The sequence below is a fragment of the Symphodus melops genome (assembly GCF_947650265.1).
Source record: "Symphodus melops genome assembly, chromosome: 20".
Lineage (NCBI taxonomy): Eukaryota > Metazoa > Chordata > Actinopteri > Labriformes > Labridae > Symphodus > Symphodus melops.
Genome location: NC_136710.1, coordinates 7728643 through 7744458, shown reverse-complemented (window position 1 = coordinate 7744458; position 15816 = coordinate 7728643). Strand labels below are relative to the sequence as shown.

The 15816-nt window shown below is 41.9% G+C and overlaps 1 protein-coding gene across 10 annotated transcripts in view; it reads left to right on the top strand.

Moving 5' to 3' along the window:
* The window catches only part of LOC306841335 (receptor-type tyrosine-protein phosphatase delta-like), a 347810-nt gene that overhangs the window by 204706 nt on the left and 127288 nt on the right, over window positions 1-15816 (top strand). For all 10 annotated transcript variants that reach the window (XM_079371178.1, XM_079371180.1, XM_079371177.1 and 7 more), the window contains exon 9: window positions 1407-1444. The gene's annotated coding sequence lies outside the window, so the exon portion shown is untranslated. The remainder of the gene's footprint in view (window positions 1-1406; window positions 1445-15816) is intronic.

Sequence of the window (15816 nt, the reverse complement as noted above, 5' to 3'; positions counted from 1 at the left end):
TCCTTCTGTTTGTATTGCCAACCAGCTGCTTCTCTGAGGTTCTTAAAGTACATGAATGTCTGCATTCGTAGACAATTATTCCCCATAAATCTTTGACAGGCAGTAGGACCTCTGACAGGTGGCTCTCTTACTGCATGCTGATTGCTGGAGTGTACCTATTAATCATTTCCTGTGTTCCCCACCGTTTTTTTTGTTGTTTTTTTTAATGGATCGGACACAATGGCGCTGCCAATTCTCCATTTCCAAGCCCTGTTCTATTTGTTTTGATTTGCTTCCTCCCAAATTCTACTTAAATGTAGGTTAACGTAACTGTTAAACCATGGATAACTTGTTTTTTTTATTCTGAACAAGCTGAGATTTTGACATTTACTAAGTTCAATTTTATTGTGAAAATGGTTTCAGCAACTCTGCTAGCAAAATGTGTGCTTTTATTCCATTCAAGGAAGTAGGCCCAGCAACCATAAACCTGTGCCTTGAACAGCCCTCGTGAAATGACAATGCACTGCACATCAAACTGTAGTCATTCCGTCTTAGTAGCTCCTCCATAATATAGCTTGCATAAAAACTAGGAATAAATTTTCTTCCGGCATTTTGACAGCAGCTATTCAGATACTTAGCCCGCATACTCTACAGTCATATTCCTCTGCCAGAATCAATTGTGCTGGCAACCATTGCCAAGCACTGAATTTTATCTCCCAGCTAGAGAAAAAATAAGGGAAAGGGAACACAGCATAGAGATATGCTGTTTATCAGTCACACAACTAATTCTCTCTCCCATCTCTCTTGATTCCCCGCTTTGAAAGTGAACTTGGTATTAATCAACAAGACCTTGAGCGCCTTATGCACACAATCAGCAGTGACGTGCCCCTTTTTTCCCTTTTTTTCTGGTCAATCTCTGACCTTCTGAGTGCCGCCCACAGTTTAATTAGTACTACACTAAAAAGCTGCTTTGTGCCCCCCCCCCCACACACACCCCCCACCAACTTACATTTCTCCTTTGTTCTCACAGCTTCATTTTGTCCCCCAATGAAATCCATGGGAGATATACCACATTTAAGCAGTGATTAAATATCAGTGGTGGAAGAGCAGTTTATTGTAACGGGTTGGAAAATTACAAGGGCTTAAGTGTCAGACACATATGCCTGCCAAATGTAATCAGTGGGTAATAAATGTTTGCCCTTTACACTAAAAAAAAGCAACAGCAGCACTGACTGTGTGCTCGGCTCACGGCCGCAGATTGCCACATACTTGTAGCTGTAATTAGGATAATTTCACAACAAAACCCACCGCTATCTTCAACGACAACTCTTGAACTTTCCCCAAAAGAATGATATCACCTTGTTATTATTACAGCTTTTATGAACATATGAATTAACACAAAGTGTTCTCTTCTCGTTGTCCCACAGCTCTTGAATTGTTGGGAAGGTTGCTTGAGCGCTGAAAGGTAAGCTTTTTTTAAATTTTCAATTTAAATGATGTGCAGAAATCATTCTAAAATTGAAGGCTTGTATATGTCATAACATTTTAAGCTGGCTTTCTGTGTATGTTCAGTCTCCGGGCTGTGTTAATGCTGGTTGCAGCAGAAACGGAGTCTCAGAGGACAGAGAGTGAAGGCCTCTTGCTCTTTTTCTCCCCACTGTTTAATTAGCGTGGTCTCAGAGACTGGGGTGCCGCTTTAGCAATCACGAATCCTGCGCAGCCAATAAGAACTTGTGTTCAACCGCGTCTGACAGAGATAAATGGCATGCCGCAACATCTCAGCCTCGCCCATCATCTCTGTTAGCCATGCAATAGTGCATTGTTGGAAGAGTATAGAAGAGAACCACAAATCTAAGTGGGCATGTGGGTCATTTGATAACATGAATTTGTGTTTGTGATTTCAGAGTGTTTGTTCGTGCAGCTAGTTTGCTAGCTGAGCCACTTTAGTGTTTGTCTCATAATCGTGGTTTGAATTGCTGAGCGTACCACAAAGTGGTATGATGGTTTCAAATTACAACTGCAAGCCAATCCCCAGAGACATATCGGATTGGGCAAATTGATAAAGGAAGGTGTTTTGGACCTTACAATGGGACAGGAACATGGCGATTATTTTGGGTAATATCAGAAATGTATGAATTATTCACAAGATATTGTTCATGTTATGTATAGGCACAGAAATAGAAATACATCCATTTTTGGAGCCTGAATCCCACAGTAAGACTGCAGAACATCGCCCACACTCCAAAAATAAATAACTATTTTTAGACATTCAGCGCATTTTAATAGCCACTGGTGAAATTCCCAGTAAAACACAATATGACTATGAATCACCTGCAAAATCAGTGCTTGGTGCAGAAATACTGGTCACTGAGTTCAACTTAATTATGTATTCCAGTCCAAGGAAGAAAATACGTAGTTTTTGTTCGGCAATTTCCCATCAAAATGTTATGCAGTGTTCTGTCATCTATTTCTATTAGCAAATGTTATTATCAAACTGTTGTGTATAGTATTAAAAAAGTAGGGTGTCTTCAGTATAAAAAAAAAAATCTCCCCAAATTCTGACACCTTTTTATGCCTGACATGAGCCCCACTTATGAAATGGTTTCAGCTGTAATTGCTGTGGCCTTTTCCCCTGTCTCCTGTTTCACTGGATCATAGCAGAGGAACAGTTTGTAGCAGCGGGGGCATAATTAGTGATAGGCCTTGGACATGTCATACTCTGTTAGTCAGCCTCACTTTAATTCCTTTGTCTCCTCTCTGCTCATAGCATTTATTCAGGCAGTGTGTATGTGCAAGTGTCTATTTTCTGTGTGTGTACTGGTACTTTTTATATCCAGTTCAATTCCATTTGACCCCGTGAAAACACAACATTGTTCTTATACAGGAAGGACATTTTATCAGGATGTACTTGTGTGTGTGTATGTGGTCCGTATTTGTTACATCCCAATAGAGTGTCCCTTTGATTTCCTGTTGAACAAAATACAACAAACCATCAACTTAGTCTTCATCTCTACGCTAGAAAGGCTTCAATTTTCAGCCAGCTTGTGCGATACTCATTCTGGCCACAATTAGATGAAACCCTTTAAGGCTTCTTGTGTTTCTTTTCAAGCGGCTCCCAGCAGCAACAAAATGCATAAAAACGAGTTTTGTACGGCGCCAAAAGGTAAACTGGTGATGACTGTCAAAGGACGCTTTTTGGCTTGATGAATGTGTGTCCATGCATGTGTTCGTGGAGTTTTCAGAGGGGCTTCTTAACCTAGGCGGCTGATGTGAGGGCGGATGAAAGCCGCTTTGAGGCTACAGTATACGGCTAGGAGGAAAAAGCTGTTCCTCCTCCACCGCCTTCCCTTCTCTCCAATTTTCCTCTCTCGCTCCTTCATCTTCCTCTCTCGTTCTCCCGCCACTATCTCCCCCCCTTTCACTGCCTCTCCTCCTCCCCTCTGTTGTTTCCCTATCCAATTTTCCCCTACACATCCAGCCCACTGTTTCTCTGGAGCCCTTTTCCCCTGCTGGAGCTGTCTTCATGCCTGCGCTCATCTGTGTCAGCCTCTCTCCGTCCTTCCTGTTTTACTTTTATCCCTTCACTCCTGACCCTTCTTCTTTTTTTTTTTTTTTCCTCCCGTGTGAGGCTGGCAGGAGTGAAGGACAAACCCAGCAGCATGACGCTGAGACTGAGAGACATTTACAGAATTCAGGGGTTACAGGAATGAATAAAAAAAAACAAGTCTGTGTTCATTTTATCATTTGATCATCGAAACTTTTTCTTCCTAAGTAAGTCTGTGCAGTTAGTGAAGCATTGTGGCTTTAAGACCACAACTTTCCTCAAGATGCTCATGTATATGTGTGGAGCATGGGGTTCAGGTGTGTGCCCAGAGCCATTTTTAGGGAATATTCCTTCAGCCATCGCACATGGCACCTCTGCAGATAGACCCATGTGCGTCTGTTCTTTTGTCACGCTATATTAGCTTTACAAAGGCGAAAAGAAAAGAAACATATTTGGAAGTGAACCTTGAGATTAAAGTGAAGGTGGATAAAAACCAGATTTTAAGAGCTCTGATAGATTAATTTATTGACCTCCTGACCCTACAGTATGCACCGACTGCATCCAAGATGAGAAGGCTTGAATTGTTATTTTTAAAAAAAGGCAGGACAGAAAACTTGTCTTTAAAATTAAAGCTAAATCAGTAAGTTAAGGGTAATTGTTGTAGCCTCTACATACCCTGGTAGATGAGCCCATAATATCAAGATGTCAGTCTTAATAACTTAGTACTTATACTTAGAAGTGATAAGATTGCATCAAGGTTGTTTTTTTATTGGTGTGGACCTTTATTCTTTCCATGACCTGTCCTTTGTGGATAGCCTTGGACTTTAGTTCATTCAGCACCACACTTAGTTGCCCTTGGCTATATTCTGACTCTTGACTAGTCGCGTCAAACGGCTTCATACGTACTAATAAAGTAGAGTACGATAAAGGTACAGGCATTACAACCCAGTCCCGGAGGATGAATTTAGAAGTTACAAGGACATTCTAAATTCAATTTTGGAAGGAGAAAACGACAGGCAAAATGTGCGTTCTAAAAGCTAATAACTAGTTTATGTAACAACCTGTAACCTTTTCACATCTTTGCAAACGTTTCTTTTCATCTTTTCATCTTGAGAGGGTTTGGTTACGGCCTTAGTTTCTCTCCATCTAACCTTTGTTGTATGGGATATGCACTGATCGATCACCAAGGCATCACATTTGTGAGTCCATCTATTTCTGTTCAAATCAGTGCGATGTTGCAAATTGAAACAAAGGCTCCACCTAAAGTTATGTGTACATGTGATCAAATGTTTGTGTTGGTGAAAGGTGAAAAATTGCAAGAAATTAACAAGTATTCAAGTAAGAAAGATATACCCATAGCATCCTTCTTAAGTACAGTAACAATGCATTTCTACTTTGTTTACTCCCACCTTAGGATATCCCTCAAGTTGTCATAAAAATCAATCAATGACAATAATTATTCAGAGATTTCTCCTCCCGAGCTGTATCTTATCCTGCTTTCATCGTAAAGCCTGCATCAATCCCAAGAGCTTTTACTTGCTCATACCTTTGGCATTATGAGCCTGATTGTAATTCTCCACCTACTCTTTGAAGTAGCCTGGGCCGCTTGTTTGCTATTGATTTTATTTACAAGGCTTCTATATTTTCCTCTGTGCAAATCAGAGCAATTGTTTCCAAGTGCTTGCATGAATCAATGCTTTTCCCAGGAGAGCCGCACTGGCAACTGCATGCAGGTCAATACCTCCAATTTATGTTTTAATTACGATGATCTACTAAGTGTTGGGAGCCCTCTGCCCCGCTCTCGCAACCAGGATGAACAAAAGCAGCGGCATGCTTTGTATTGTACATTCATTTCTCACTGTCCTCCCAGCAGTCGGTTTGACGTCATTCCTAAACTGCACTTACTCTCATTTTGGTGATTTGTCTCAGGAAAGATGCACATTTTGCTGATCATTTTACAGGAATAGTAAAAAAAAAAGTCATGTGTAAAAGCTTGAAAATTCGTAGGAGGTGCTTGAATGCATTGCCAATATTTTCATAGAAAGAGCACGGTGTTGACTTTCAGAAGCCACTAAAATCCCACCGAACAGTTTATTTCATGATTTGCAATCAATTGTTGCTCACAGAGAGTATAAAAACAACAACTGCTTGCCGCTGACAGCCTTGTTTGGCAATGTGGCTCCAGACTGGATTTTATACCCCTTCCATGTTTGTTCTGTTCTGTTGTTGTCTGGCAGGGCCGTATATCATTTGATCGCTTGCTATTAGAGGTGATTGCTTAACTCAGTACGCCATATAAGTGGCTTCTGGCAGGCCTGAAAGCCATAAATTTTATTGACTCCTGTAATTAGGAAAGATCAATAAAAGGCAGTTTCTTTCACTGCTTCCAAGAGACTGTATTGGTGGGTGCACTATTCTAGGCACAGATTCCGTTGCTATCAGTCAAAATCGGGACATGAAGGCATCATACGAAGCTGGAAAGTTTGTTTTGTGGTGCATTTTACAAACGTACACATCGCAACACAGAGGCTTTAACAGTGTCATCCGAACATCCTGAGGAACACGCCTCGACTCTCCGAAAAGAAAGCCACCACCAGGGTTCCAGTCTGCTCTCAGAGATGTTCTTCTGATGATTTGTTGCGGTCGTTTCATCCGCCACCATTTGCAGATGCTCCACCCATAATACCTATTATAATGCAGTCGAAAACGCGGCCCCATGGTGTGTTGCTGTCAAGCCTCTTAAGTTTGATAGCTGTGTCTTTGCACACTGCGGGAAGAATCCCTTTCTGTCAAACAACAGCTGGTGAAGACAAGATGATGCGGAGGGCCACGGACGAGTGAGCCATCAAACCTCCGTCTCTGACAGGATTTTGGCAAGCCACGTTTCATAAGAGTCTGTCTCACTCTGCCCCGCTTTTATGATGCATGAATCAATGCTAATTGCGCTGTGTTCGAACTTGAATGGTAGACGTATCCCCCATGCAGCAGCAGTCAAAAAGAGGGGAGTTTGGAGGGATGGATCAAGGAATACCCAAAACATTTGCATGAATGGAATGAATCACTGTTCCCCTGGGATTATGATTCATTAGCTTGAAAATGTTCAGTGCAGACGGCATTTGTAGCACTGTGCCAATACGACTAACATAATTGCTATGAGAAGCAAGGTTAGCCTATGACACATGGCTGTTGTTGACATGGGTTTAAAGAAGAGTTGAAAAGCGATAAATCTACAATATGCTCTTTGGTTGAGTTGGGTCGAAAGGCCAAATGAGAAATTCCTTTTTGGAAACTGCTTTTTGTTATCATCTTTGTATTTCACCCGAGCTCTGTAAATGTTGCAAATGCTTCCTAGATTGGATCAAACATGCTTCTTCAAAGCTTTCAAGCAAACTGTGAGACCAAATCAAAGGCCAACAATCTTATCCTCAGCTCCATCAGGGCCTTATTCCAAACCAAACCAAGCTCCCATTCTCCTCACCCTTATCCCTTTTGAAAGGCTCAGTGATTAGAAGTAGACTTAGAGTGGACTAAAGCAACCCCCTCCCCACCCCTGCAAACCCCTTTCCCCGATGGAACCTGCTTGAATCCCCAAAGCCTCGGCCAGTTTATCAGCATCGGGGGATCAGAAAGTCTCCCCGCCTCTCCACGTCAAACAGCGAACCCAATGTGCTCCAGGGCCTTACAGTGTAATCTCTTTGGCTGTCGACAGATCTAGTGAGGGGTCAGCTGTGATAACAGGATCACACTCAGGTGGGAACAGGGAAGGGGTGGAGGGGAGGGGGGGGAGCGCTGAAAAAGAAAGGGACAAAAGTGGAAAAAAAAAAAAAAAAGACAGGAATGCGGTTGAGTTTGAGGTGAGTTTAGAGCTGGCAGTTCAGATCAGGAAGAATTTTCTGTTGCAAGATGCAAAGTCTCGGCATGAAGCTTGCATGCCTACACAAGGACTCATCTGCATACCAAAGAAAACTCACCTTCTTTTTTTTGTAGATGGTAGCGAGGACTAAAAGGACAATATAACAACACTAAAATAAAGAATATTGACTAAGTCAACCACGACTGAACTAAAGAATAAAAAAAAGTGGCTAAATCAAATCTCTAATCACATAATTCTGGTCAACCCTAAGGGCTTTATTTACGAAAGGTTTGTGCGTCTTAAAACGTGTGCAAACTTAAAAAAAAAACAAACCCAAAAAACATGCAATAGTTTAGACAGCTATCAGGAAAATGTAAGCTCCTGTGAGAAACTTTTATTTTTAGTCATTATTGACATCCCTGTGGAAAAATAAAGTATCTCTTATCTCTTAGCTGAGCTAACTCAATAAATCTCCTGAGCTCAATTTTGAATATTAATTTTAGTCTTGTTTTGTAACCAGCTAAAAACTCATCACACTCTGAAGTGCATTTCTAAGCACTATTTCATCATTTTTAACCATTTAAACTAAAAAAAAAAAAAAAAAAGATCAAATAAGTATACAAAAATAATCATTGGATAATCAGTAATGCGGAGGAGTTGAAAAACAGCTCTAGCTCCCAAATGTAACAGAAAAAAGTTCTGCTGAAAGAAATATAATTACGTTCCAAAAAGTGGAAATAATAGAAAAATTCAATACTGGGTTACAAACGGAGCCCTATTTTACACAGCTGGATGGCTGACGGAACAGCCAGGCGCCCTGACACTGCTACTTTGGCCTGTCTCGCCCAGTCTGCCTCTTGCTGCATCCACTAGCACTCTGACCTGGCATCTTATTAAAACTGCCATCAACCATAAGGGAAGAGGGAAAAAAAAAGGGGGGGCAGCAGTGGACATAAATAGTGGAAATAAATGGAGAAAGTGAAAGGTCATAGAAAAGTGACAAGCTACAGTATCAATTTTCCGCTTGGGCATCCAGTTGACAGATATAAGCCATTACTTACACCCTTTCAAACATGCTAGAATATAAGTTTTACAAACATATTTTGTATGCAAACAGACACGCCAACATTCATTGACTCTCTCTCTCTCTCTGTCTGACTCTCCCTCTCTGACACACACACGCTGAGAGGCAGCATGGTAGGCAGTGACACAAAGCTAATGCCTTGTCACACAGGCTGTCAGCAGATTAGCCAGTGGATTACACCCCAGCCATTAGATGTGCACAGAGCGAAAGGCCACAAACATGGCACAGAGAGAAGAGAATAGAAGAGGAGGAGAGACGGAGGCTGGCAGTGATTGGACATATTCTACATACAGGAAAAGGAAAAGTTAGACGAGGGAAAATGGCTGGTTAAGTGGCGCAAAAGAAGAAGTCAAAGTGACGTGGAGGAGAGGTCGGGGAGGGGGATTGGGTCAAGTAAATTTGCAGCCAGAGCAGAGGTAACAAGATTATCAGCCAGGCAAGACAGAAAAGGTAATAACAATGGTTAAGGGAGGGCCAGGGTGAAACATAGAAAATGTAAAGGTGAGAAAAAGAGAGGGAGAGAAGAGGAGTAGTTTATGTGAATAAGACGAACCAAATGGAAAGGAGGAGGTGATTAGACACAAAGGGGTGAAGAAGGTGAACACAAATATGAAAAAAAAAAAAAAAAAGCAAGCACCATACTGTTGCAGAGGATGAGGAATACTCTGCAGTACATGACATATCCACAAAACACACAGACAAGCACAATGGATGGTTGGAGTAGAGTGGAGGATGAAAAAAGGATGGATTCAGTGAGAACAAAAACTGTGGTCGGGGGGGCATTTGTACTTGGAGTGTCTTGGGACATATTTTCATCGTTTGATAGACATGATGTTGTCTTTCTCAAATGTCTGCTTGTCACATATTTCTGTGACAGTATATTTTGACAGTAAAGGGCCTTATATCACTTTTCAGGGTGTAGTAGTGGGACTCTCATAATGACAATGAATCTCTGCTCCTTTGGCTCCACCAACTTCTGGACCGACTCCAGAAACGATAATATCTTCTTTTAATTTGCTAGATATTCCCACTTTTTGCAAGCGGGTGTGAATTTCATGTTGATGGTGGCGTTTTCCGGCCTCAAAACTAAAGCGGATTCGGTTAATCGTTCAGTTTTCATCTGTAAATTGATTTTGGCAATCATCAAAGACTTATAAAGGTTACATTTGAATAAAATAGTTGCTCATCACCATAATTTGACAAGTTCTGAAGCCTAACATACTAAGTATGTCATCGACCTGCAAACCTGATTAACTCATTGTTTGAGTTCATTTGATTACCTTTGACAGGACGCTACAAAGGATCTGTGGATTTTTTTTTTTATATCCCTTTCCATGTGAAAAAAAAAACCTAACAGCCTATAATTGAGACCTGACAATGAAACACGACAACGTGTCAAATGCAGAAACACTGCTTTCCTTTTAACATTACAGTCTACAGATGGCAGCACTGCTTTATTGGCGGCAGTGTCAAAACTTTTCTCGCACTTCGGAGGTCTGACTCTTTGCGCCATACTCTTGTATAACCATCGATTGAAAAGTGTCTCCCTGCATTGTGAGACGATCAGTTCTCTTTGGCCATTTTATCCTTGCCTTGATGTTTTCTTTTCTGGTTTCTACTGGAGAGGTTTCTCAGCCGATGTTTCATTTATGATAATATCCTTCAGTGCCCCTACCTTCACCACCTACAGCTCTCCGCTGCAAAACCACTTTGCAGATGTAATGACGTGTAATTGTCTGCTGGATTTGGCTGTAAGGAGCTGATTCAACCTGGTCTGCTTGTGTGCAAGAACGGTAGAGGAAAGATGTCAAGCTAACAGGGGCTAATGGGAAATTTTGATATTCTTTCAGAGCGGCAATTGTGTTGAGAAAAGCATCTCATCCTGTGTTCATATGTTTCGTGTGTAAATTGCATATATTGTATACCTTTGAGAACATAGCAGTACGGTGTATTCACTGATTTTTCCTGAGGTAGGAAGAGTCTTTGTGAGTGCCTGTGTTCGCATGGACTGTATGCCAACATGTGCATTATTTGTGTGCATGTTCTGCATATGGGAGTGTTTGTGTTTGACAGCCAGGCTGATGTCATTCAGGACGCTTTAGCTGGTTGAGTGATTTGAATGTGCGCTGCAGAATGAGCTGAGTCTCGGAAGTGCCAGAGGGAGACTGTTAGGGGGGAGATGAGGAGGTGTGTGTGTGTGTGTGTGTGGGGGGGGGGGGGGGGGGGGGACTAAATGTGTGAATCCCCACAGGAGATTCTAGACTGTTTATTATGATAAGCCCCTGCATGCACACATCCGCCATAAACTGGCATAAGTAAACACACAAACTTGTGTGCACACGTGTAAAGAAAGGCTGAAAGAAGAGGGGTTAAAGATGGAGATGTTGCAACAGCAAAGAGAGACAAAAAAACTAAAAAAAAAAAAAAAGCAGCGTGATTCACATTTGCATGGTGATAGGCTCGTAGTTCACAACCTATAAAAGCTAATTCCACACTAGCCTATCCATAGCCATCTCATGTGGGAGCCATTCCACCTTTTAAACCCCCTCTCACTTAAAGCGAGGCCCAGATGTAAGTCAAGGGGCTGCTTTGGATTAGCCAGAGAGGAAAACTCATTTCCTTTGCCTTTTTACGAGCATTTAATTTGAAACAATTAAGATATTACGGCGCCGCGGATTCACTACACGGAGTGACAGCTGGGAGCAATCCCATAAACCCCTGAGCCAGTGAATGAGGCACCTTGCTACACTCTTCTCCTCCTCCTCTTCCTTCTACCTCTTCCTTCTACCTCTACCTCTCGCTGTCTCTCTCTCTCTCTCTCTCTCTCTCTCTCTCTCTCTCCCTCTCTCTCTCTCTCCTTCTATGCTTCCATTCAAGCATTTAGCTTAAGGCTTTGTTTAGGTGAATGTGCTACCTTAGCCTCAGCTGAGTTCTCGCTGCGATCGCCAATTACTTTAGCAGCTCATAAATGCACCAGTTGGCCAATGATAGAATGGCCTAATTTCCCAAGACTAAAAGGGAGGAAGTGAGCGCAGAGAATGTTTACCTTCTGGATGGCTTTTATTGTGTTATTGGATTTATAGCACAAGTTGCATGACTCATCTTTGGAGGGGTAGATAAGGGAGTTGCAAACTAGGGGGCAGCAAATGGTAAGCTAGGACGTACACTTGCTCTGTGCAATGCATTTCACAGAAACTTCTTTGTATTCGAGTTCCAGTTTGACGTCACGCAGGTGTTTGTAGACCACACTAGAAGACATGTTGATGACCGGTTTGTCCTTTTACTGGAAAAAGCTTTGTCACTCTCTGACTCCAAATTCAAGCGAGCTTTGTCAGCACTCAGCCATCAATTCCCCGCCCTGCTCCTCCTAGCTTCCACACTGGCATAGGAGGTCACTGGAGGTGTGAAATTGATGAAGGTGCGCTTGTGAAAATGTCAGCGGGACATCACGAAAACAGAAAAAGAGAGAGGGCGAGAGTATATTTTGGGGTGGAGGGGGTGCCAAATGCTCCTTTTCATGAACACTGAACTGTAAAATGGAGTACCTGGCCAAACAATGGCCGTGATGCTGTGATCAGCTTTGGTCAGAGGCTTCTCGTAAATGCCTGATGCCAGGGTGCATGAGCTGAAAGAGGGAGAAAAAAAGAGAGAGAGAGAGAAACAGAAAGAGACACAGACAGAGATGAGGTGTTTGTCACTATTAGTTTGGAGAAGAAGAATCAGGGAGGTAGAGTGCAGATGGAGTGGATGTGGAGAGCAGGGGTAGACAATGGGCGAATAAAGGAGCAAAGCAGGATAAGATGATGGCAGGAGAACGTAAAAGGCTTTTAGAGGAGGGGGAGATTTAAATAAATGAACGGGCAATGATGGGGTGTGGAGAAAGATGGGCCAAAGATAAACAGAGGAAAAAGCAGGGGTGCATGTTTTTTTAGTTTTTTTTGTTCAGGCATCAGCACTCACACCCTTGTATATTTCCTACAACAAACTGTGTGCATTTCTGTGTGGGAGTGTGTAACGATGAACATGCAACAGTTATTCATTACCGAGGCCCACTAACATTACATAAGTGACAGACAGCAGATTTAACAATGTTAAAGAATTAGACAATTTTTATTTTAAAACATGAGCAAAATTGGCGGCAAACAATGATCTTACTATAGAAATAGGAAACCAAAGCTAGTTAATTCTTAAGTTGGTTTACACATGCAAAGAACATGTCAGTGTATTTGAACATTAAAATATCCAATCCAATTGCAAGTACTTGCTTAATAAATGACTTAAGTTGTCTTTTTAAAATGCTGTTATTTAAATTATTGATTAGCAGTTTTATCCATAATATCAATGTGTTAGTGCATGACATGTGCACCATTAAAGAACACACTGCACATGTTCATACTTCTTTAAGGCTATGCATTTGAATGGAAACAGCATATACTATAACTCCAAAGCAGAGTGACTAATGCATCTATCAGTATCCATGGTGACAAATGTGTTCCCTTCAGGAGGAGAGTGGAGAGAGATCGTTACAGTGTCTCTGCACATGTGTACCCTCCCTTGTAAACAGCGGAGCCCTCCACAGCTTTGATTTCATGCTGATTGATATTCAAGTGGTTGTGTGGTTGGGATCAGTTTTGGACAGGGTTTTTTTTAGTTTTTTTTGCTGTTAAATTGACTACATCTCCTATGCAATCTTCAGACATGATCCCAGTCTGATGCCTGCTAGTTATGTTCTTACAACAGGAAGCTCACACATTTCTTGAGCTATACTCAAGCAGGTGCAAATTTGTACTGTTTCACAGGACTTATGTCCAGAGCTGAGTCCCACAGAGGGACCCAGCGAGGCAGGAGTTGACTCAACCTGTCTAAACGTGTTTTTTTTCTTTCTTCCAAACCATCTCTACCTCTCTCTTTGTCTCTGAGCACAGGCTGCTGCACACCACGGCTGCTCACACCATCCCAGCTGATCTCTTAATGGACCTAATTGCTTTTCAGCTCATTGCACCCCATGCCAACACTAACCTAAATCAAACCGAGGTCCTGTCCGCAGGCCTCATCGCCAATCTGAATCGGCTTGACATCATAATAAGGTGATATTGACTACTCATGACTCAGCACTTTCAGAAGAGATGAGTAAGCGTGCGCCTCTCGTCAAAGCTCACCCCATGACAGGCAGTGCCGGTGGGGTCAGGGATGGGTTTAAGTCTCCTTCCTTCGGAGTGCAGCCCATGTTGTTTATATTAAAAACATGCTTGTTACACTGGCCATGGCAGAATATATGTTATGCCATGTTGTAGACTGAGCTATGGGATTGGAAACGCAAAGAAAAACACTGCATGCATTTAAAGATTACGTGCACTCTGCAGTGTTATCGAGACAACATGGTGTCGTCAGCAGCACCAAATCTAGTTAATGTCTAACTGTTGGCAGCAGCCCCATGGATAAAGTCTAACTAGAGGAGTCACTCCAGTTTAAGCTGACACAGTCGTACACGACAATGTTAGGATTGATTCACAACCTTAAAAAATCTAATGCTAAAATCAGCATTTTATGTTGGGTGGAAAGGTGCCACAATATTTTCAGCCAAAACAGAATCAGAAAATATTGAACTTGATAAGTCCTCGTAGACCGAGTTGGCACTTTTTGCAATGAAATTACATAATTTGTTGCTTGTGCTCATTGGGCCCTTTGTCACTACCTGTGTAGAACTACAGCATAGACATAATCCACATATACTGATCTGTTTTAGTTCGTTTTTTGAATAGCAGTGATACATTTCCATAACATACATTCAAATAATTCCCCTAAATCCAATCCGGAGACGGCAAAAGCAGGCATTAAAAGAACTATTTCGATGTTTTCAGACTGGGTATTTTGCTACCAAGGTCGTTCAGAAGTATCCGTCATTAATTGAGAGGGTTTCATAACCACTTAAAAAAGTCGTCTCAGTGTGTTTACGGGCAACATTTGAATCGAATCTGATTGAACAACACAAACATGCTCCTGATGACGCAGATTAGCGTCATCAAGTTTCCAGAGTTAAACTGTGAATAAGTGATGGCGAGAGCCCTTTTTCTCCAAACATCCTGACTTTGATTGCTCATTCAGGCATTAATATTTGATGTTACAGTGAACGCAGCTTCCAAACGCTATCATATCGAGTCGTATCTATTTTTACCTCAGCGTGTGATGCAAAACACCAGGTTTGAGCTCGCCGTCATTACACAACCACGGTGCGTCCAGGTTACTCTCTGAGGGCGTCATTTGGGAACACAAATAGGGTTAATTCAATAATCTGGCTTCAGGATGCGTTGAAGAGTGTTCTGCCTTTAGGGGGAACATGTCATACGGCTGTCATTGCGTCCAAGTTTTGTAGGTCACAAAGTGAATTATAGATGTTATCGCTGATTGTGTAAAGCTCTGCATACAGCTGTCTGGCATTGGACCAATAATTGAACCACTTCTAGCCCATCATGTATACGTAATTACGGTAATCACTTTTGCTCTCAGAGTTGCGATAACACAATAATTTCCTGTACATCATAAGATCTTGTGTTTACACTGTGATGAACTTTGTAACTCTTAAATCCTTCGGATTACAACTTTGTGTTAATTGCTCGTGGAAGCGTGACTGTTTGCTCAGCCATCAATCATGTGTGACAGATTCTGAGGAGGAGAGAGGTATTAGAAGTCTCAGCCAAGGACTACAGTTTGGTGTTGGTTTCCATTTTTCGTGCCTCCAAGATGTGTGCAATATCACCTTGGCATTTGTCGCTCTTACCCCCCCCCACCCACCACCACCGTTCCTTGCCTCTTTTGACTGCTTGGGCAGCGGCCATAAACAAGTCAATCTCAACACATTGGATTAGATTTATCCGCTTAAGATAGATTGTTATCCCAAGGAGCGTGAGTCTCGCTTGATGGGGAAATTAATTTTACGATGACTGGTTTACTTGATCAGGGTTGCAGGGGGAAGGTGGGGACTATAAATGTATCAACTCTGAGGCGGGAGAGCAGGGAACAACAATCCTTGTTTTTGATTCAGATAAGTTGTGTCTCGTCCCCGCGGTATTTGTCTTTGGGTTGCAGAAACTAGAGTAATGACTCGACTGACAGTCATTTGTTTAGTGACGGGAGCTTGTCAAGGTTGAGAAGGCCTGCAGCTTAACTTATAGTAAGATTGACAGTGAGAGATATTGTATTTTTATGTTTATTTGTCCAACAAAGTGTCAAACTGACAGATTTGTATGCAGAAGCATGAATATTCCCTCTGAATAAAAGCACAGTGAAAGGTACCAAGAATTTAAAAGCTGTCCTTAGAGAAGAAAATCCTGTGAAATAGCTGTCAGCAGTCCAAAA